This window comes from Canis lupus, chromosome 16 (genome assembly GCF_011100685.1).
Source record: "Canis lupus familiaris isolate Mischka breed German Shepherd chromosome 16, alternate assembly UU_Cfam_GSD_1.0, whole genome shotgun sequence".
Taxonomy (NCBI): Eukaryota; Metazoa; Chordata; class Mammalia; order Carnivora; family Canidae; genus Canis; species Canis lupus.
The window spans coordinates 23,688,232-23,710,533 of record NC_049237.1 but is presented as its reverse complement, the minus strand read 5'-3'; positions in this window follow the sequence as shown (position 1 = coordinate 23,710,533).

Below are 22,302 nucleotides of genomic sequence, written 5' to 3'. Positions count from 1 at the left end.
CTATTTTTCTGATCTTATTACAGTGTCCTGGGATGTAGTACAAAGTTGAATAGAAAGGGTGAAATCCAGCACCTTTGGATAGCCCGTGATCTTATCGGGAAGTTCTTCATAGTCCTAGTTCTGTAAGAATTTACTTTTTGTTTTGTTTTTACCATGAATGTGTGTTAAAACTTATTTTTTTGCCCTGCATATATTGATAATTCTGTTTGGTTTGTCTCCTTCATTTGGTTACTCCAGTAAATAACATTAATAGATTTTTTTCAGACTTATACCATTCTTGCATTTGGAGGATAAACTCAAATTTATCTCAAAAATGAGTGAGCTCAAGCCTGAAAGATTCTTTTCTTACACTATTTGTCTGGTTCCGGCATATCTGCTACATAAAATAAACTGGATCACATTCTCTCATTATCTTTTCTCTGCCATGAAAATTAAAAGACCCAGTAGAAATATCTGTTCCTTGAAATCTGAGGCATCAGTGGGAGCATTTTTTAAAGAATGCTTCATTTCACTTTAGAAATGTCGAGTCTAAAAAAAAAAAAAAAAAGAAAGAAAAAAAAGGAAATGTCGAGTCTATGGTAAAAAAAGAAAGCCACAGGGCCCCAAAATGGTGCATTTATGTTGAGGCCCCAAGTCAGTAAACCAAGACTTAATACCTAACCTAATTGCACTTTCAACTCCCCAGAAATGTGACCTTTCAACAGTCCACATGGGAATTTCCTGGTCAGCACAAGGAATTTTACTGATAGGCCACTTCCATTCCCCTTAGGAGGGTTATCTTGCCCAAAACAATGGATTCTTTGCTACTCATTTTCTTTTCTCCACTCTCTAACTCTCCTTTTCGGTAGCCCTTTGGAGCTCCCCTCTACTTGCTATATGGGATGCTACCGGATTCATGAATAGATGAAGAAAGCCAATTAGATCTTGAAAATATACTCTGTTCAATTTTCATTATTTAACATGGCACATATGTCATAGATTCATTTCATTCCTTCAGGAGGGAATCAGTAGCTGGTCAAGCAGTTGAAAGACTGAACAGGTACTGAAGCTAGAGGCTGGAATATGATGGCTAGATTCAATTCAAAACTGGTTAATAAAAAAAAAAAACTGGTTAATATCTATACACGGAAATAAAACTGGAGACTGTGGGGTTATATCTTCTACCAGAAATCTCAAGCATCCCTACTGGAAAAAAAAAAACAAAAACAAACAAACAAACAAAAAAAAACAGAGACTTAGCATGCAACTTCAAAGGGTCTTAGTTCTAATCATTATTAAATAGTCAATCATATAAAAAAGTATGGTGTCTTAAAGATTGAAATAGTCTTCACTAGGCCTGTTAGATAATGCTCTGGTATGATCCTGGAAAGACAGGCATCTTTTGCCTGACTTCATGCTCTGGCTATTATTTCTTAACAATTGAATGCCTTTTATGGGCTGAGCACCCTATTGGGGTGAATGGCTTCAGCCTCACTTTCAGGTATCCTATAGAGAAAGACAGCCATGTAAATGACCAAGTTCAATATTGTATTATAGGTACTATGATTAAAAGTCTCCCAGGGCACAGGAGAGACACTAAGAGAGGTGGTCAGGTGTTACTAGGAGAGCAAAAAGGCCAGAGGCATTGCCCAGGTGCTGGGGAGGAGCAGCCATTCCAGGGAAGAACAGTCACAGGCAAGAATGTGTGAAAAGCCAGTTATGTTACCTGTCACAACCACTATTTGTAGCCTTTAATTACCTACTGTCCTCAATTGTCATTTAGCTGCTTTGTATAATAGAAACATTTCAGTAGTATCACATACTTGAAGTGGGGAAATGCTGGGCAGAGATGGTCTTATACTTTTGGGAATAAAGTAAGCTGTCATGGGTAGTCTATGAGATTTGTAAAAATCAGGAAAATTGACACTTGGGACCTGGTTTGAATCCCAGTACAACCATTTGCTAGCTGCGAGACCTCGGGTAAATTAATAAACTTCTCTCTGTGACTGCTTTGTGCAAAAGGGTCCCCAAATGACCTGACACTAGCACCATGAGGTATAAGTGAAGAACAGTGTTTCTTTGGAAGCTCTCATGCAGAAAGGCAGCAGAGTCCAAAGATTCCCTGTGCTTCCGCCATCCTGAGGGTCAGTGTGCTAGGTCAGCAGGCACGGCTGGGCACACCACAGAAGAGTCCAGTAGAAGGACCCCACTGCATAGTAGCGCTCTAACTATGTTCGGGGGAGGGGGAGAGCCAGAGGGAACATACACATGAAGCCACGATTACGGGAACTTTCTAGAGGAGACAATGACCTTTTTAGGAGGATAGTCCTCCAGAGACAACCTCTGGTTTCAGCCTGTCAAATCTGTGTCCAAAATGTATACTTGCACGATTTTAATTAATGCAGGTGACCAGGTGCCAACAGGAGAGGCCAATGCCATTGAGAGAATTTATCACTAACATTTTTCAAGGGAAGGGGACATTGCAAGGCCACGCAGGGTCACAGAGGGAAAGCCAGGTTTGGTCAGATGGCAAAAGATAGGAAGGAGGGAAAAGCTGAAGCTAGAGCTTCTAGTGGGGTTTAGGGCAAAGGCAAGAAGGCAGGGAAGGGGGTTTGCAGTCAAGATTGGCTAGTTCAGATAATTCTGGTGGTTTGGGCTCTAGGGGTAATCTCCAGTTGTCCCATTCCTGACACTGGGGATTTAGGGCTGGGGAGATACTGGCTGGGGATGCAAGAGTCAGAGAAGGGAATGGGAAGGGCCCAGGCTAATGTCTTCCCAGTCTGCGCATGAAAGGTGTATTCTAGGCAAGCTACCCACCATTCCCAGAAGTCACTAGCTAACCTTGGGGAGAGCAGTTTCTCCCCAGACCGAAAGGCCCCCAAGAGTTATCAAAACATCTTGAGATACAGAAAATAAAATAACAGAAAGAATACAAGCTGCTGGGACAGCCTCTTGCTAAGCTACTCATGCCCTCCAGCATCACCTGGACTTGTCTGTCGTCACCTCATCTACCACACGGGAGCATTCATGTCAACTATATCTCATGAGCTTATTATGAGACCTAAGTGTAGTAGGAGACACTTCATAAATGGCAGTTCTGTGACCTGTCTCACCAGCCTTAGCTTCAATAATCCATGTCACTCTCTTTTTATTGTAGTAAAATACACATAACATAAATTTACTGTCCTAACCATTTTTTAAAATTTTTATTTATTTATGATAGTCACAGAGAGAGAGAGAGAGAGAGAGAGAGAGAGGAAGAGACACAGGCAGAGAGAGAAGCAGGCTCCATGCAGGGAGCCCAACGTGGGATTCGATTCCGGGTCTCCAGGATCGCACCCTGGGCCAAAGGCAGGCGCCAAACTGCTGTGCCACCCAGGGATCCCTGTCCTAACCATTTTTAAGTATACAGTTAAGTGATATAAATACATTCACCTTGCTGTGCAACCATCACCACCATTCATCCACAGAACTCTTTTTATCTTGTAAAATTGAAACTCTGTACCTGTTCTACGATAATGCCCTATTCTCCCCTTCCCACCAGTTCCTGGCAAATACTGTCACATTTTCTGTCTTTTTTATTTTAACTACTCTAAAATACCTCATATAAGTGGAATCATACAGTAGTTGTCTTTTTCTGACTTTCTCATTTTCCTTAGCATAATGGAACAAGATTCATCCATATTATAGTATACTGCAGGATTGTCTTCCTTTTCAAGGTCAAATAATATTCAATTGTATGTCTATATCACATTTTGCTTCTCCATTCATCTGTTGATGGACAATTGGGTTGCTTCTACCTTTTGGCTACTGTGATTAATGCTTCTCTGAACCTGGGTATATATATATCTCTTTGAGACCTTGCTTTTAGTTCTTTTGGCTATATATCCAGAAGTAGGATTGCTACAACATATGGTAGTTCTATTTTTAATTTTTTGAGGAACTATCTTTTTTTTTACCACAGCTATTGTACCATTTTACATTCCTGCCAACAGTGCACAAGGTCTCCATCTTCTCCACATCTTTGCCAACACTTATTCTCTGTTTTTTTGATAGTAGCCTTGCCAATGTGAGGTTATATATATTGTTGTAGTTTTGATTTGCATTTCCCTAATTACTGGTGATGTTGAACATCTTTTCATGTGCTTATTGGCCATTCCTATATTTTCTTGGAGAAATAACTACTCAAGTTTTTTGTCATTTTTTAATTGGGTTATTTGGCTTTTTATTATTGAGTTTCAGGAGTTCTCTATATATTCTGGATATTAATCCATCCCTAATTAGATATATGAGCTGCAAACATTTTTTCCCATTCTGTGGGGTGTGGCTCTCCACTCTATAAATAGTGTCTTTTGATGCACAAAATTTTAAAATTTTTGTGAAGTCCAATTTGTCTATTTTTTTGTGTGTGTTATCTGTGTCTTTGGTATCATAGCCAAGAAATCATCATGAAATCCAATGTCACGAAGGTTTGGTTCTATGTTTTATTGTTTTAGATCTTGCATTTAGGTCCTTGATGTATTTTGAGCTAATTTTTGTATAGTGTTTAGTAAGGGTCCAACTGTATTATTTTGCATGCATCCCAGTTTTCCCAGCACCATTTGTTGAAGAGACTGTCCCTTCATTGAACAGTTTGGTATCCTTGTCAAGAGTCATTTGTCTGTCTACATGAGAGTTTATTTCTGGGCTTTACATTCATTCTATTAGGTCTATGTGTCTGTCTTTATGTTAATACCATCTTCTTTCTATTAGTAATTTGTAATCAGTTTTGAAATCAGGAAGTGTGAGTCTTCTGGTTTCATTCTTCTTTTTCAAGATATTTCTGGCTATTCGGGGTCCCTTGGGATTCTTTAAGAATTTTAGGATGTCTTTTTCTATTTCTGCAAAAAAAAAAACCCCACAAACCAACCAACCACATACCATTGGGATTTTGACAAGGGTTACCATTGAATCAGTAGATTGCTTTGGGCAGTATTGACATTTTAACAATATGAAGTCTTCCAATCCATGAACATGGGATGTGTTTCCAATTGTTTATGTCTCCTTTAATTTCTTTCAGCAATGTTTTGTAGGTTCCATTACACATGTCTTTTACCTCCCTGATTAAGTTAATTTCTAAGAATTTTTTTAGGCTATGAAATTGGTCTTGCAATTTCCTACTCAAATTGTTTATTGTCCTTGTATACAGGTAAACAACTAACTTCTGCATATTGATTTTGTATCCTGTTACTTCACTGAATTCATGGATTAGTTCCAACAGCTTTTTTGGTGTAGTCATTAAGGTTTTCTACACATAAAATTATAGCATCTATAAACAGAGATAATTTTACTTCTTTCTTTCCAAGTTGGATGTGTTTTATTTCTTTTTCTTGCATAATTGTTCTGGCTAGAACTTCCAGTACTGTCTTAAATAGAAGTGATGAAAGCAGGCATTCTTGCCTTGTTCTTGTTCTTAGGGGGAAAGCTTTCAGTTTTCACCATTGAATGTGATGTTTGCTGTGGGGTTTGCATACATGGATTTTATTATGTTGAGGTAGTTTCCTTTTATTGTGAAAGGATGGTGTTGAATCCCACATCACTTTTATTTCTCAAAGCAACCACTCTGACCAGATCAGCAGAAAGCTCATTATCTCTTTCTTAGGCTCCTTCTGCAAAAGTAGAAACTGGATACAGGCCCTTAGAAGCTAAGGCAGGGAAAGGACTGCAGGGTGAGGGATGGTAATGGACACTGTGGGAACAGCATCTGCCAAAGAACTGCTGTTGGGAGAGTCATATCCCAAACAAACTGTGGTGTCTGCTTCTTTGCAGACCTCTGCAGCTGGTACATATCGTGTTCCAGCCCCAGTGGTCGTTCACGTGGACAATCCTCCATTCTCAGCACTCACTTGGCCAAGGCTGCCCCCCACACTTTCCTTTCTGCCCATGTGCCCAGGCATTGCTGCCTAAGCACACCCACTGTGAGTTGAGGAAGTTGGAGCAGACTTTCACACCTTGCCCTGGGCTCCCTGTCACCAGTCCAGATGAATCATTTATTTCTTCATATTTAATTCCTCCAGAGGGGCCCTGGGACCTTCCTTGATGGTAGACATCACTTGGTCCCTCAGAAAAATTCTAATAATATTGAATCTTCAAAAGGGAGTCCACTGTACCTCTTGAAACTGTCAAGGTCATGAAAAACAAAGAAAGGCTGAGAAACTGCTACAGACCTGAGGAGACTAAGGAGACATGACAGCTAAATGCAATATGGATCTTGGAACAAAAAAAGGATATTAGTGGAAAAAGTGGTGAAATGTGAATAAGTCTGGAGTTTTGTTAATGACAACATACTAGCGTTGGTCTCTCGTTTTGGGCAAAGGGGTAAAATGGGTAAGATGAAAACAGAGAAAGCTGAAATTCTGAAACTTTTCTAAAAATCTGAAATTATCGCAAAATAAAAAGTTTATTTAAAAAAGGGGGTAGGGGGAGTCCAGGTCTTAGTTCCATTTCTTCCAGATGACTTCCCTGGTTCTTACTTAAATTTATTCACGTCTTTCTTACCCATAAATTTCTTTTTTTTTTTTAAGATTTATTTATTTATTTGAGAGAGAGAGACGCATAGCACCAGCAAGGAGGGGAGAGGTAGAGGGGAGATAGAGAGGAAGAGAATCCCAAGAAGACTCCCCACTGAGCATGGAGCCCGATGCAGGGCTCAATCTCATGACCCTGAGATCATGATTTGAGCCAAAACCAAGAGTCAGATGCTCAGTCAACTGACTGAGCCACCCAGCCTCCCCTCCCCCCCCCCCCCGCCGCAAGTTTCTTTTTCTTTTTTCTTTTTTTTTCTTTGTTTGCAAGTTTCTTTTAAAAACAAAATTCTTTTTCGGCAGGGCAACTTGGTCAAACCAAAAATATGGATGTGTTCAGTGTCCTTTGCATACAGTTCCTTTGCATACAATACCTATTTCTTTACATTTACCTAACACATGATGCATGATTCTCCACAGATTATGGAAAATCTGCTCCAAGAGGATGAAGTAGCTGAAAACCCCTCAACACCTTCTTTCACTAAATACATGTGAAGTTCTGGGGTCGCCGGGTAGCTCAGTCAGTTGAAAGTCAGATTCTTGATTTCAGCTCAGGTCATGATCTCAGAGTTATGAGATCAAGCCCTGTGCTGGACTCTGTGCTGAGTATGGAGTCTGCTTGGGACTCTCTCCCTCTTCCTCTGCCCCTCCACCTACTTTCTCTCTCTCTCTCTCTCTCTCTCTCTCTCTCAATAAAAAGGATAATCTAAAGTTCTGTTAATCCTCCTTACAGTAACTACTCTTATTGTTGATATGAACTAATGAGAAAAAGATAATACCATATATTTTAAAAACATTATTAAATGAACCAAGCTAGTTATTTACAAATCTTGATCTATGAAGAAGTACTATTATGCTCTTCTAATTGGAAGAGATTGTCCAGATATCTCCTAGGATAAAATGACCCCAAAGTGAGTTCTTCCATTCAGTGTACATACATTATTTACATTCTGTGTAGGTGTCCTTTTATTGATGGGAACCATCAAATGACTTAGCTGTAAGTATGCTAGTAAAACGTTAAACAGCTATCAATTTGACTACCAACCTCCAATATCACAGGAATGTGTTCAGTAGCCCCATGATGGCCAAACTTGTAAATATCCAGGCACCTTATATCAACTTGAATGAATGAATGTGAACAGAGACCTAGGCCCTCCAAAATCTTATACTGACCTAAGAGGGAATCTTGTGACAAATATACCACAGGTTCTGTAATTAGACATTCTAAGGGGAGGAGAAAAAAGAATTTTTCTGGACATACATGAAAAACAGATTGCAAAAGTAAAAAAACAAGAAACAAAACAGAGGTTTTTAATAAATGACAGAGGAGTTAGCCAGTGACCGTAACTCTTAGTACCCTGTAGTTGTTCCAAGCCAGAAGGTTTCCCCACCTCTCAGCAGAACTTAAGCCTAAATTCAGCAGGCAGGACTATTTTGGTGCACCTCCTTTAGCCAACTGAGTGGTTCCCCTGCTCCTCATGATTCCTCCAAGATGGAGAATGGGGCCCCAGCTGGTGACTAGGCATCCTATACTAGATGGCAAAATGGGCAAGGGATGGAGTAGGATACACTATATCCTTCTGAACGCCATATTCCCAGGAGTTCCATTTTGAGACCCTAGCTATTATGAATATCTACTTTGAATGTGTGAGTTAGGAAATGTATCTGCCAAAGCTCTTTGTTTTAAGCAAATGGAAATCAATTCTGGCTAACTTAAGCAGAGTAAAAAAATGACCACATTTCACTGATTCCTACACACATAACTTTTACTTTTAACATCTTTTGAAATCAGGAATATCTTTCAATAGATAGTGCCTTATAACTGCTGTTGGCCAGGTGGCAGTCATGACATAGTCGTCATTGCCTGAATGTATATGCAAACTAGGTTGATATTCCCATTGGCATGATGGAAAACTGCAAACCTGGACATTTCTGTCAATGAGCCATTTAAAGTCCATTTGAGGGATCCCTGGGTGGCGCAGCGGTTTGGCGCCTGCCTTTGGCCCAGGGCGCGATCCTGGAGACCCGGATCGAATCCCACGTCGGGCTCCCGGTGCATGGAGCCTGCTTCTCCCTCTGCCTGTGTCTCTGCCTCTCTCTCTCTCTGTGACTATCATAAATAAATAAAAATTAAAAAAAAAAATAAAGTCCATTTGAGAGAAGAACATGAGCCTGTTTTTATCTGTCAGCTATGGTAAGATCAAGAAAGTGTGAGCAGAGCACACTTGAAAAACTGGTATAAGGAACGTGGAAGGGACGCCTGGGTGGCTCAGTGATTGAGCATCTGCCTTCAGCCCAGGGTGTGATCCAGGGGTCCCAGGATCAAGTCCCACAGTGAGCTCCCTGCAGGGATCCTGCTTCTCCCTTTGCCACCCGCCCCCTGCCCCCCGTCTCTCCTGAATAAATAAATAAAATCTTTTTTTAAAAAAAGGGTGTGTGTGTGTGTAAGAAACTTGAGGAGACAATAGTGGGGCACTTTTAATAAACGCTTCATCACCTAGGCTCTTAATGGCATAGAGGGCAATGTTGTATGGAGAAAAAAATGGTTTTTAAGGATTCTAAAAAGTCAGACTCCGAATGAGATGTTTTAGAAATACCTTAAGCCATTTGTTCTGCTAATATTTTCTTTTTCATGTATCCACAGGTGATAATATGACAAGGAACTATGTCTAAATACATCTTTAAAATACATCTCTGGTGAGTATATAGATTTAAAATTCCTGGTAGTAAGAAGACATTGCATCACCATTAAATTGGCAGCCATAAAATAAATAAATAAATAAATAAATAAATAAATAAATAAATAAATAAATATAAATTGGCAGCCATTTCTCATTCATAGTGGTACATGAACCTCCAGTTCATTGATCATTTGAAGGTTTCTTAGATTTGATGATGATTAAGATGGTGTGGTAAATAAGAATTATCAAGATAATCAAAGAACCAAACGAGGTCAGAAGTCAAGAACAATGCTGAGTGATGATTGAGTGACACAGTCTGTTAAGCGTAAGACTCAGTTTTGGCTCAGGTCTGGATGGATCTCAGGCTTCTGAGATAGAGCACCCTACCCCCCACTGCTGCCCTTGGGTCCTCACTCAGCATGAAATCTGCTTGAGACTTCCTCTCCCTCTCCTTCTGCCCCTCTCTGCCTCTCTCTCTCTCTCAAATAAATAAATAAATCTTTAAAAAAAAGAAGAAAAAGAACAAGGCTGAAAATCATGCTGCGAAAAATGGTATGGTGTGAACACCGCATTCTCACTCCCAAGCATGGAGAGCACAACACATGACCCCAATACTCTTAATGCCTGCTGCTACACCAGTGTCATAGCCAGTGGTGACCAGAACTCAGTGTTGCTCTATTTTCGTCCCTGCAAGAGACCATGTCTCATGGTCTTTTTTTCCTTCCCTACTTTCCCTATGTCTCACCTTTATTTGCATTATTAGCTTCTGATACAAAGACTAAGGTGGATATTAATGTCCTTGCCATAGAAACTGGGAAAACAAGTAGCTGGCATTTTGGTCCTTCATAGTAGAAGGTAGACTTGGTCTCTGATGAATACTGACAGATAAGGGAATTCCCAAGCTGTAAAAAGGTGATTTAGATGTGAGGCAGCCAGAAAGAATGACAAATAAGACCTCCTGCTGGTGAAATCATAATGCCCTTCTGTGGAGGCCCATGGTGAAAAAAATCATGGTTAATGCTGGGGAGAGGTCAGAACCACAAAAACTCTAAGCCCATCCCAAAATCAAAGACCCAAGGACACCAAGGATCCCCAGAGACTGCAGTACTAGATCAGGAGGTTCTATGCTTATCAGACTTCATGTTTCAGCTTCACTGATCCTGGTTCTTCTGTCCAAAATAATGATAGACAAGATTATTGCCACTTTTACTTTTGGAAAGTCCTTCATATATTTGAAGATAGAAGCTTCTTTAAAAACATTTCAACAATTTAAAATTTTAAGTTATGAGAAAGTAGAAATTGAAAAATTCTATGTTAGGGGCACCTGGATGCGTCAGTTGGTTAAGCATCTGCCTTCCTCTCAGATCATGATGTCAGGGTCCTGGGCTCAAGCCCTACATTAGGCTCCTTGCTCAGCAGGGAGTCTACTTCTTTTTTTTTTTTTTTTTTTTATAGTCACACAGAAAGAGAGAGAGGCAGAGACACAGGCAGAGGGAGAAGCAGGCTCCATGCACTGGGAGCCCTACGTGAGATTCGATCCCAGGTCTCCAGGATCGCTCCCTGGGCCAAAGGCAGGCGCTAAACCGCTGCGCCACCCAGGGATCCCAGGGAGTCTACTTCTTCCTCTCCCCCTGCTTGTGCATGGTCTCTCTCTCTCTCTCAAATAAATAAATTAAATTTAAAAGAAAAAAGAGGGATGCCTGGATAGCTCTGTGGTTGAGTATCTGCCTTCTGCCCAGGGTGCGATCCCAGGGTCCCAGGACCAAGTCCCACATCAGGCTCCCTGCATGGAGCCTGCTTCTCTCTCTGCCTGTGTCTCTGCCTCTCTCTCTCTGTGTCTCTCATGAATAAATATATAACATCTTTAACAAAAAATTAAAAATAAAAGAAAAATTCTATGCTAGTATCCACATTTTTTGCCTTGTAGAAAACTTATGATTGTGCATCAAGAAAAAAAATAAAATTAAAAAAAAAGAAAAAAAGAAAATTTATTACAGGGCTAAAAGCTACCATTTCCAAGATAAGTAAGAATTATATATAGCAGAATAACATAAAATCTCTATGATAGGATCTTAATTCATCATTACCTGAATCAAAATTTAACTTTTAACTTAGAATAATACAAATCAGGGGGATCCCCGGGTGGCTCAGCGGTTTAGCGCCTGCCTTTGGCCCAGGGCGTGATCCTGGAGTCCTAGGATTGAGTCTCGCATCGGGCTCCCTGCATGGAGCCTTCTCCCTCTGCCTGTGTCTCTGCCTCTCTCTCTGTGTGTCTCTCATGAATAAATAAATAAAATATTTTTTAAAAAAAGAAAAAGATTTTACATGGAAGTGCTCTCTGCAAGAATAACAATAATAATGATAATTTTTAAAGTAATTATACTGTGACTTAAATTTATTATCATGCATTCTTTTTTCTTTTTCCAGCTTCACTGAGATATAATTGACATATAGCAGTGTGTAAGTTTAAAGTATATGACATGCTGATTTGATACATTTATGTATTGCAAAATGAGTACTACCATAGCATTAGCTAATGCCTCCATCAGGTCACACACACAATTATCCCCCATCTTTTTTTTTTTTTTTTTTTTTAAGATTTTATTTACTTATTCATGAGAAACATAGAGTCAGCAAGAGAGGCAGAGACAGGAGAAGCAGGCTTCATGCAGGGAACCCAATATGGAACTTGATCCCAGGATCCTGGGATCAGGCCCTGAGCCAAAGGCAGATGCTCAACCGCTGAGCCACCAGGGTCCCAACACCTCTCCTTTTTTTTAGTAATGAAAATAATCTTAAGATCTCATAGTGGCTTTCAAGTATACAATACAGTATTACTAACTATAATCATGTGCTCACTTCGGCAGCACATATACTAAACTTTAATCATCATGCTGTACAATAGATCCCCAGAACTTATCTGGCTTCTAACTTGAAGTTTGTACCCTTTGACCAAAATCTCCCATTTACCCTACCCTCCAGTTTTTGGTAACCACCACTCCACTGTTTCTGAGTTCAGCATTTTTAAATTCCACATATGAATGAGATCATACAGTATTTCTCTTTCTTTCCCAGACTTCCTTCACTTAGAATAATGCCCTTAAGTTTCATCCATTTGTTGAATGGCCACAAATATTCATAAGCTTACTACATGTCCTGAAATGTGTGCAAATAAGTCTCAAAGGTAATTTCCAACTTGCTTCTAATGTTTAAAGTACTTCCTCAAAAAAAAAAAAAAAAGTACTTCCTCATGAGAGGCTAGATAGAATTCAGAATGTTCAAAATGTGTAACCATTTCTTTTTCTTAAGAGTCTAGAACCTTAGTCAAGCCCTGGCTTTTTTGATTCTTTGCTTCAAAAAGAATAGTATCATGTCTAGTAGGTATAGTTTTCTTTACCGTGTACTCCTCTCATCTAGAGTTAGGACCACTTGCTTACTTCTTAGGGAAAATAGCATATCATGAAGGCTAAGGGTGCCATTTCTGAGTCAAGATACTAGAGTTCAAACCCTAGCTCTGCCTCTTTCTGTCTGTGAGATTTCTCTTTCAGTGGTCCCACCTGCAACAAGAAGATAGTAATAGTATCTCCCTGACTCGTTGAGGTGTTCTGAAGATCAAATGGTATGAAGTGTTGAGTAAGGTGTCTAATGTACTTTAACTGCTAATAGATTTGATATTCGTTGCTATTTTTTTTTCAATTTTTGTTTTTGAAACTTTGGGTATACAAAATTATATTAACTGGTTACTCCTTGATTCATAACCCACTGTCATCATTGGCCCATAAAAAGGTACTCTTTTGTTTTATTCCTTTAATTTGTGTTCATTTTTTATTTTTCTATATTAGCTTGTTTAATAGTATATTAGATTCATATCAACCCATTCAACCCTAGAACTAGACTATTACCAATAATTTACACCTACTTAAAGGCTTTCACTTTGTCCTCTTTTTTCTCCTCACTCTTCCCAGAGATAACAACCGTCTTAAATTTTGTGTTACTCCTAAATACCTTTTTAAAAAACTAAGCTATTTATCTATATGGCTCAACAATATATTACTTAGTATTGTTGGTTTTGTATTTTAGAATAAGGATATAAAACTATACATTGTTAAAAAAATTTAAAAAAAATAAAATAAAATAAAACTATACATTGTGTTCTAAGATTTGCTTTTGTTACACATTATTTTATTATGAGTCATCCATGTTTTTTTATGAGCTCCAATCATTTATTTTCACAGTTATATGATATTCTATTGTGTGACCAAACCACAATTCATCAATTCTCCTATCAATGGGGATTAGGATTACTTACTTTTTTCTTTTTTTTCTAACAGTGTCTCTATGAACATTCTGGTACATGTCTCTGGTGCATATGTGTAAGAATTTCTCTTAGTCATATAAATATAATGAATGTGCTAGTTTATATGCGAAATCATTTCCCAAAATGGGTGTACCAGTATACAGTCTTACTAGCAATAAGTAAAATATCACATTGTTCTATATTATCTCTAATGCTTGGTATTGTCAGACTATTTTTTTTAGTAATACATTTAGTTTTTGGCCCTGTTGGGAACTATACAATAAGCAAGTGATTTGCTGTTAATTTATTAAAAATAGAGAGGGATATTTGAAAACAATATATGACATTTCAATTGCTGAGCATCAAAGTTGATCCATGTTCAACAGAAAAAGAATAGAATGGGAGCTGTTTTGTCTCAATATATTTAATTTTATGTTTGTTCATGGCTACATGTATACATTATGACTAAAATGCTAGGCTAAAAATACTAGATAATATTACGTGAATGAAAGTTGAATGAGTAAAGTCAATTCTGTATTTTTGTTTCTTATGAGACATGATTCAGATTGCTGCTCAGTTAATATATTCATTCATTTAACAGATTTGTTTGTTTTAAATTTACTTTTACCTTTTCACTTTTTAACTCTTAACTATCAAATGAGTATGAAATCACATATCTCACTGTAGTCTCTATTTCCATTTTTCTCATTATTACTGGTATTAAACATTTTTTATATGTTTATCAGTCAAATGTGTTTCCATTTATGTGAAATGCCTTTAAGCAGTCACTCATGTTGGCATTTAATTATTGTTAGCCTAGCTAAAGTTTGTCCCTTTTGTTGATTTTCCCATACAATCAATTTTTAGTTTCTTTGATTTTCTCTATTATTTTTCTATTCTCTATTTCATTAATTTCTACTTTAATATTTATTATTTTATTCCTTTTGTATACTTCAGATTTAGTTTGTTCTTTTTCCAGTGTTTTTAGGTGGAAGTTTAGGTTATTGAGTTGAGATCTTATTTTTTTTAAACATAGGTTATAAATTTCCCTCTAATCATTGCTTGGGCCACATACTATAAGTATTGATACTTTGTGTTTCTTTTTATCTATCCAAAATATTTTTACATTTCTTTTTTTTTAATATTTTTTTTAAGATTTTATTTATTTATTCATGAGAGGCAGAGAGAGACACAGGCAGAGGGAGAAGCAGGCTCCATGCAGGGAGCGCGATGCGGGACTTAATTCCGGGACTCCAGAATCACTACCTGAGCTGAAGACAATTGCTTAACCGCTGAGCCACCCAGGCGTCCCTATTTTTACATTTCTTTTGTTATTTCTCCTTTGTTCAACTGGTTGCATAGAATGTGTTTTGTAATGTTTACATTCTTAAATTTCTTTCTATTTTTTAAATGTCTGTTATTGATTCCTAATTTAATTCCATTGTAGTCAGAGAATATACATTATATGACTTCAATACTTCAAAACTTATTGAGACTGTATTTTTATGGCCCAATATATATTCTATGTGATTTGAAGAGAATATGTACTCCGCAGTGATTGAGTGTAGTGTTTTACAGAGGTCTCTTAGGTTTAATTTGTTTATAGTGTTATTAAAGTTTTTCAAATTCTTGTCGATTGTCTACTTAATTGTTCGACTGATCATTAAAGATGGAGTATTGAAGTCTTTAACAATATTGTTGCCCTTTTTCTCAATTTCCATCACTTTTCACTTCATGTATTTTGGGGCTCAGTTGTTAGCTGCATATATGTTTATAATAATTATCTTTCTGATGGATGGACCTTATATAATTACCAAATATCCTTCTACATCTAGTAATTTTTTTCCCTTTAAAGTATATTTTGTCGGGATGCCTGGATGGCTCAGTGGTTAAGCTCTGTTTTCATCTCAGGGTATGATCCTGGAGTTCAGGGATCCAGTCACACATCAAGCTCCCTGAGGGGAGCCTGCTTCTCCTTCTGCCTATGTCTCTGCCTCTCTCTCTCTCTGTCTCTCTCATGAATAAATAAATAAAATCTTTTTTAAAAAATAGAATATATTTTGTCTAATATTAGCATAGCCACTGCAGCTTTGTTGTGGTTTCTGTTTGCCTGGCATGTCATTTCCATCTCTTTACTTTCAACCTATTTTTTACCTTTAATGTAAACTGTGTCTCTTGTAGACAGCATATGGTTGGAGCTTACTTTTCTTATTCAGTCTGACAGTTTCTGCCTTGTGATCAGATTGTTTAATCTAGTCACATTAAATGCTACTATTGATGCTGGGTTTATGTCTGGCATTTGGTTTTTGTTTTTTAAATGGCTTGTGTCTTTTTTCCCTATTCCTCTTTTATAGCTTTCCTTTGCATGAAGTGAAAGTTTCTAGTTTAAAATGTTAATTCCTTTCATGATTCTTCCTCCAACACTTTGGAGTTATTTTCTTAATGGTTGCTCTGTTTATCTTAATTTATCATGATTTATTTCAGAGCTGTACCAACTTAATTCCAGTAAAATATAGAAACATCACTTCTATGTAGCACTATTACGTCTCCTCCCATTTGTCTATTATAATTACTATACATATTACATCTATATATGTTACAAACCCAACAATACATTCTTATAATTACTACAATATATGTATATTTTTATATCTTCAAAAAAAGCCGAGAGAAAAAAGGAGAGCAAGTATAATTTGTAGTTTATTAACCTTTTATTTATCATTTTTGTTTTTCTGCATGTCTTCTTATGGATTCAAGTTACCATCTGGTGTTATTTCCTTACTTCAGTACAACTGTTCTCCCCACTCATTTGTTATTGTAAAGTAGATTACATTTCTCTATGTTATAAGCTAACAATTATATACATAGTTGTATGCAATTGCTTTTTAAATTAGTTAAGAGTAAAAAAATGCAGTTGTACTGTCTTTTATAATTACACAATCACCTTTATTGGCAATCTTTGTTGTTGTTGTTTTTTTTATTCAAATTACTTTTGAGTGTCACTTGCTTTCAGTGTGAAAAGCTTCCTCTAGTAGTTATTTTAAGGTGGGTTGGCTAGCAACAGATTCAGTTTTTGCTTATCTGAGAATCTTTTTTATTTTATCTTCATTTTTGTAGAACTATTTCTCCCTTCGATTGTGCCAAATTTTTCTTTTACTAGGTATATGAGTGTTTATAATTGTTGTGTCCTATTTATTCTTGAGCTTTTTATTAAGACAAAATATCTTTTTGTCTCATAAATCTTTTTAATCTAAAGCCTATTTTGTCTGTTAGCCACCCCTTCTCTCTTTTGGTTACTGTTTGCATTGAATATCTTTTTCCCCACCCTTTCATGTTTGATCTATTTTGTGTCTTTGGATCTAAAGTGAGTCTCTTAGAGACAGCATATAGTTAGATCTTTTTTTTAAAAATCCATTCTACCAATCTCTGTTTTTTGATTAGACAGTTATTCCATTCACATTTAAAGTAATTACTGATGAGTGATTTACTTCTGTCATTTAGCTACTTAATTTCAATATATTTTATAGCTTTTTTGTTTACTTCCTGTATTACTTTTTTGTTTCATTGAGCTTTTTTAAATAATGAAACATTTAAATTCCCTTCTCATTTCCTTTTGTGTATATTCTATAGCTATTTTCTTTGTGGTTACCATGAGGATTACATTTTACATCCTAAAGTTATAACACTATAATTTGAATTTATACTATCTTAACTTTAGTGACATACAAAAACTCTGCTTCTTTACTGTTTTATTTCTATCCCTTTCAGTTTTTTTTTTAAGTACTTGCATTTTTTTTCTAAGATTTTATTTATTCGTGAGAGACACACAGACACACACACACAGAGCCAGAGGGAGAAGTAGGCTCCATGCAGGGAGCCTGATGTGGGACTCCATCTCGAGACTCCAGGATCACACCCTGAGCCGAAGGCAGACACTTAACCACTGAGCCACCCAGGCATCCTCCCTTTCAGTTATCGATGTCACAAAATTACACTATGTCCAAAAACATAAACTAATGATTTTTTGTTAATATATTAGTACCTTAAATTATGTAGAAAACAAAATGTGGAATTTCAAACCAAAGTTACAATAATATCACGTTTTATACTAATAATTATTCTTTTTAATGTTAATGCAATTATGTAGAAAACAAAAGGTGGAGTTACAAACCATTGTTACAATAACAATAGCTTTTTATAATTGCCCACGTGTTTATCTTTATTGAGATCTTTATTTTTCATATTGCTTCAAGATGGTGTTTCCTTTCCTGCAGGACTCCTTTAGCATTTCTTGCAGGCAGGATGAGTTATAATGAATTCCCTCAGCTTTTGTTTATCTGGGAGTGTCATAATTTCTCTCTCACTTTTGAAAGACAATTTTGCCAGATAAAAGATTCTTGGTTTACAGGTGTTTGGTCGTTTTGTCCTTTTGGGATTTTGAATAAGTCAGTGCACTGCCTACTGGCCACTAAACTTCACATGAGAAATCCATTGACAACTATCAAAGATGCCTTAAATGCAATGAGTTACTTCTCTTTTGCCATTTTCAATATTCTCTTTGACAGTTTGATTATAATGTGTCTTAGTATGAGTCTTTTTGAGTTTGTCCTATTTGGAGTTCATTGACTTTCTTGGATATTTATATTCATGCCTTTCATCAAACTTGGGGACTTTTCAACTCAAGTTTCCTCAAATACTCTCTGACTCTTCTCTCTCTTTTCTCCTTCTGGGGATCCCAGAATGTATATGTTGGTCTACTAATTTATGTCCCACATGTCTCTTAGGTTCTGTTCACTTTTCTCCAATCTTTTTTTTTCTCTTCTTCAGATTTAACAATTCCAATTGCCCCAGCTTCGTGTTTGCTAATTCTTTTGCTTGCTCAATCCTGCCTTTTAACCCCTCTAGTGAATTTATTTCTGTTATTGTACTTTTCAGTTCAGAATTTTTCTTTTCTTTCTTTTTCCTTCTTTCTTTCTTTCTTTCTTTCTTTCTTTCTTTCTTTCTTTCTTTCTTTCTTTCTTTCTTTCTTTTTTTCTTTCTTTCTTTCTTTCTCCTTCCTTCCTTCCTTCCTTCCTTCCTTCCTTCCTTCCTTCCTTCCTTCCTTCCTTCCTCCCTTCCCCCCTTTTTTTTTAGTAGGCTCCACATGGAATGCAACATGAGGTTTGAATTCACAACCCTGAGATCAAGACCTGAGCTGAGTTTAAGAGTCAGAGGCTTAACCAACTGTGCTTTTCAGGGGCCCCCAGAATTTCTTTTTAATTCCTTTTTAGGTTTTCTATTTCTGTCGAATTATCATTTTGTCCATACATTGTTTTCTTGATTATCTCTATGTTTTCCTTTAGTTTTTTTCTTTTTTTAAGATTTACTTATTTATTCATGAGAGACAGAGAGAGAAAGAGAGAGAGAGGCAGAGACACAGGCAGAGGGAGAAGCAGGCTCCATGCAGGGAACCTGACGTGGGACTCGATCCTAGGTCTCCAGGATCAGGCCCTGGACAAGGTTGCACTAAACAACTGAGCCACTGGGCTGCCCTGTCCTTTAGTTTTTAAACATCTTTAGTTGTTTTAATATTTAAGTTGTCTAATATTAAAGATCTGCCAATTGTTTTTTCTTAGGAACAGTTGCTTTGGATTTATTTTTTCCTTTGAATGGGCCAAACATTCCTTTTCTGATATGCCTTATGACTCTTGTGTTGAAAACTGGACATTTGAATCTAAACATGTGGTAACTGGAAATGTTTCTCTCCCCTCCTTAGGGTTTGTTGGGTTATGTTTTATTTTTATTTTTATTTTTTTATTGTGTTAGGCTATCTACTAAGAATCTTCCAAGGGTCAGCATAAGGTGCAAACTTAACATTTTCTCAGTTCTTCCCCAAGATTTCAATTTTTCCCTGGGTATGCATAATGATTTTATAATTTCCCTGTATGTATGGATGCTTTGAATGCCCTAGTCTTTAATGCCTAGCTCTCAAAAGAGGACCACCCCCCCCCCAAAAAAAAATGAATTAGGGAAGGAAAGGCACCAGTCCCTTAAATTCCCTGAAGTCAGGTAAGAGCAGAGGAGCTTGCAGAGTGAGGGGGATACAACAATGGCTGCTCACCTCTGTGTCTTCATCTTTTTTCTTTTTAAGATTTTATTTATTCGCGAGAGGCACAGAGAGAGAGAGAGGCAGACAGAGGCAGAGGGAGAAGCAGGCTCCATGCAGGGAGCCCAACATGGGACTCAATCCTGGGTCTCCAGGATCACACCCTGGGCTGAAGGCAGCACTAAACCACTGAGCCCCCTGGGCTGCCCTGTGTCTTCACCTTTATGATCAAAATAGCAATCATGTTTTAGAATACAGATCTCTGATGTTTGGAGAACAGGATCCTCATTGCTCACCATAGTTCTCACCATCTACACACAAGCTTCTCTCTTGTAACTCCTCCACTGCCTACTATGGAGGTGGAGGTGGCAAATAAGCTAATAGCTGAAATTGACTGATATTAACCACAGTCTACCATTCAAGCCTTCTTCTGGAAGTTGCAAGCCCTCAATAGATTCCAGAGTTCCAAATATTTATATCAGATAGATTACATCAATGCCATTGTTACTTAGGTGGGGAAACAGATTGCTGGTGCTTCTTATTGCACCATTTTCCTGGAAACCTCCTTTACCTTCATTTTTTTTTTAATTTTTATTTATTTATGATAGTCACACAGAGAGAGAGAGAGGTAGAGACATAGGCAGAGGGAGAAGCAGGCTCCATGCACCAGGAGCCCGACGTGGGATTCGATCCCGGGTCTCCAGGATCACGCCCTGGGCCAAAGGCAGGCGCCAAACCGCTGTGCCACCCAGGGATCCCTACCTTCATTTTTGATAGTTTTGCTTACATATGATATTTTTGGTTAAAAAGTTTTTCTTTCATCGCTTTGAATGTCATCCCACTGCCTCCTGGTCTTCATTTTTTATGGTAAGAAATCAGATGTTAATCTTATCAGGGTTCCCTTGCATATGTCATTTTTCTCTGATTTTGATCATTTTTACTAGAACGCATCTGGATGTGGATTTCTTTGTATTCATCTTAGTATTTTTGTTTCTTGAATTTGTAGATTAGTGTTTTTTATCAAATGTGTGGATTTTTCACCCATTATTTCTTCAAATATTTTTTTAAGTTTATTTTTTTAGTAATCTCTATACCATAGGTGTGGCCTGAACTCATAAGCCCAAGATCAAGAGCCAATCAGACACCCCTCTTCAAATATTTTTCTCTCCACCATTTCTATTCCATCCTCCCTTCTGCTGGTCTTTCCATTATACATATATTGATGTGTTTAGGGGTATTAGGTTTCTCTGAGGCTCTGAGGTATGAGGCTCTGCTCATTTTCCTCATTCTTTGTTCTGTTTTTCAGATTGTGTAATCAATCTTCAAGTTCATTGATATTTTTCTGCAAGTTCAAACAATTGTTAAGATTCTCCAGTGAATTTTTTTTTTTCAGATTTTATTTATTTATTCATGAGAGACACACAGAGAGCGAGGCAGAGACACAGGCAGAGGGAGAAGCAGGCTCCATGCAGGGAGCCCCGTGTGGGACTCAATCCCGGGCCTCCAGGATCCATCCTGGGCTAAAGGCGGTGCTAAACCACTGAGCCACCCAGGCTGCCCTCCAGTGAATTTTTCATTTTGATTATTGCACTTTACACCTCCAGAACATCCTTTTTAAAAATTTGTACCTCCTTGATACTTTCTTTTGTAAGATTTTATGTATTCATGAGAGAAACACAGCGAGGCAGAGACACAGGTAGAGGGAGAAGCAGGCCCTCTACAAGGAGCCTAATGTGGGACTTGATCCTGGACCCCAGGATTATGCCCTGAACTGAAGGCAGATACTCAACCACTGAGCCACCCAGGCATCCCCTTGATACTTGTTTTTTGATGAGATATTGTCATCATTCCTTCCTTATTTAAGCATAGTTTCTATTAGTTCTGGAACTAATATTTACATAGCTTAATTATAATGGCTGCTTTGAAGTCTTTGTTAATTCTGTTATCTGGCCTTTCTCACAGTTTGTTACCTGCCCTCCCCTCACCTCCCTGCCCTTCTCTCGTATGAGTTACACTATCCTACTTCGTTGCATATCTCATAACTTTTTGTTAAAAACTGGACAGATTTGACTATATATATTGTAAGATCTTTGCAGCCTTGAGCATGCACCTCATGACCTGGAGAATAGAGCTTTTAACAGGCCTTTCTCTATTTTCCCGATCTCTTTGTTAAACTATCTGCCTTTGCTGGTGTCAAACTCAGATGTTAGTTCCATGTCAGTGGATTGGGTTTTTTTTTTGTTATTGTTTTTGATGATGTCCTAGAGCTTAAATTGCTCTGTAGTCTGATCTGATTAGATTCAGGCCTTTTTGCAGAGGTAGTTTTTGAGTCCCGTCTTTGAGGCTTGTTATGACTACAGGAAGGCTCTTCTTTCCCCTTTCCCTATTCTCTTTAGTAAATTACCTAGCCTAAAAATAACTTAGCTTGTTAATTTGGTGGAGCTACCCCTTTTAATTTTTTACCACTTAATTTTTCATTGTCCTTGGGAGCTCCCTTAGTCCTGAATCTCCCCCATACTCTGTCAGATAAAATCAGTTCCTTTGGTAAGAGCTTCAGACCTCTCTGTTCTCATGACTTCATCTCCCCTGGAGGGGATAAAAATTCTATGCTGCTACTCTTAGCTATGGTTGGTAGGGGCCATGATCTGCTTCTCCAGGGTTAATAGCTTGCTTTATGATCAGAACTCAATGGAGATG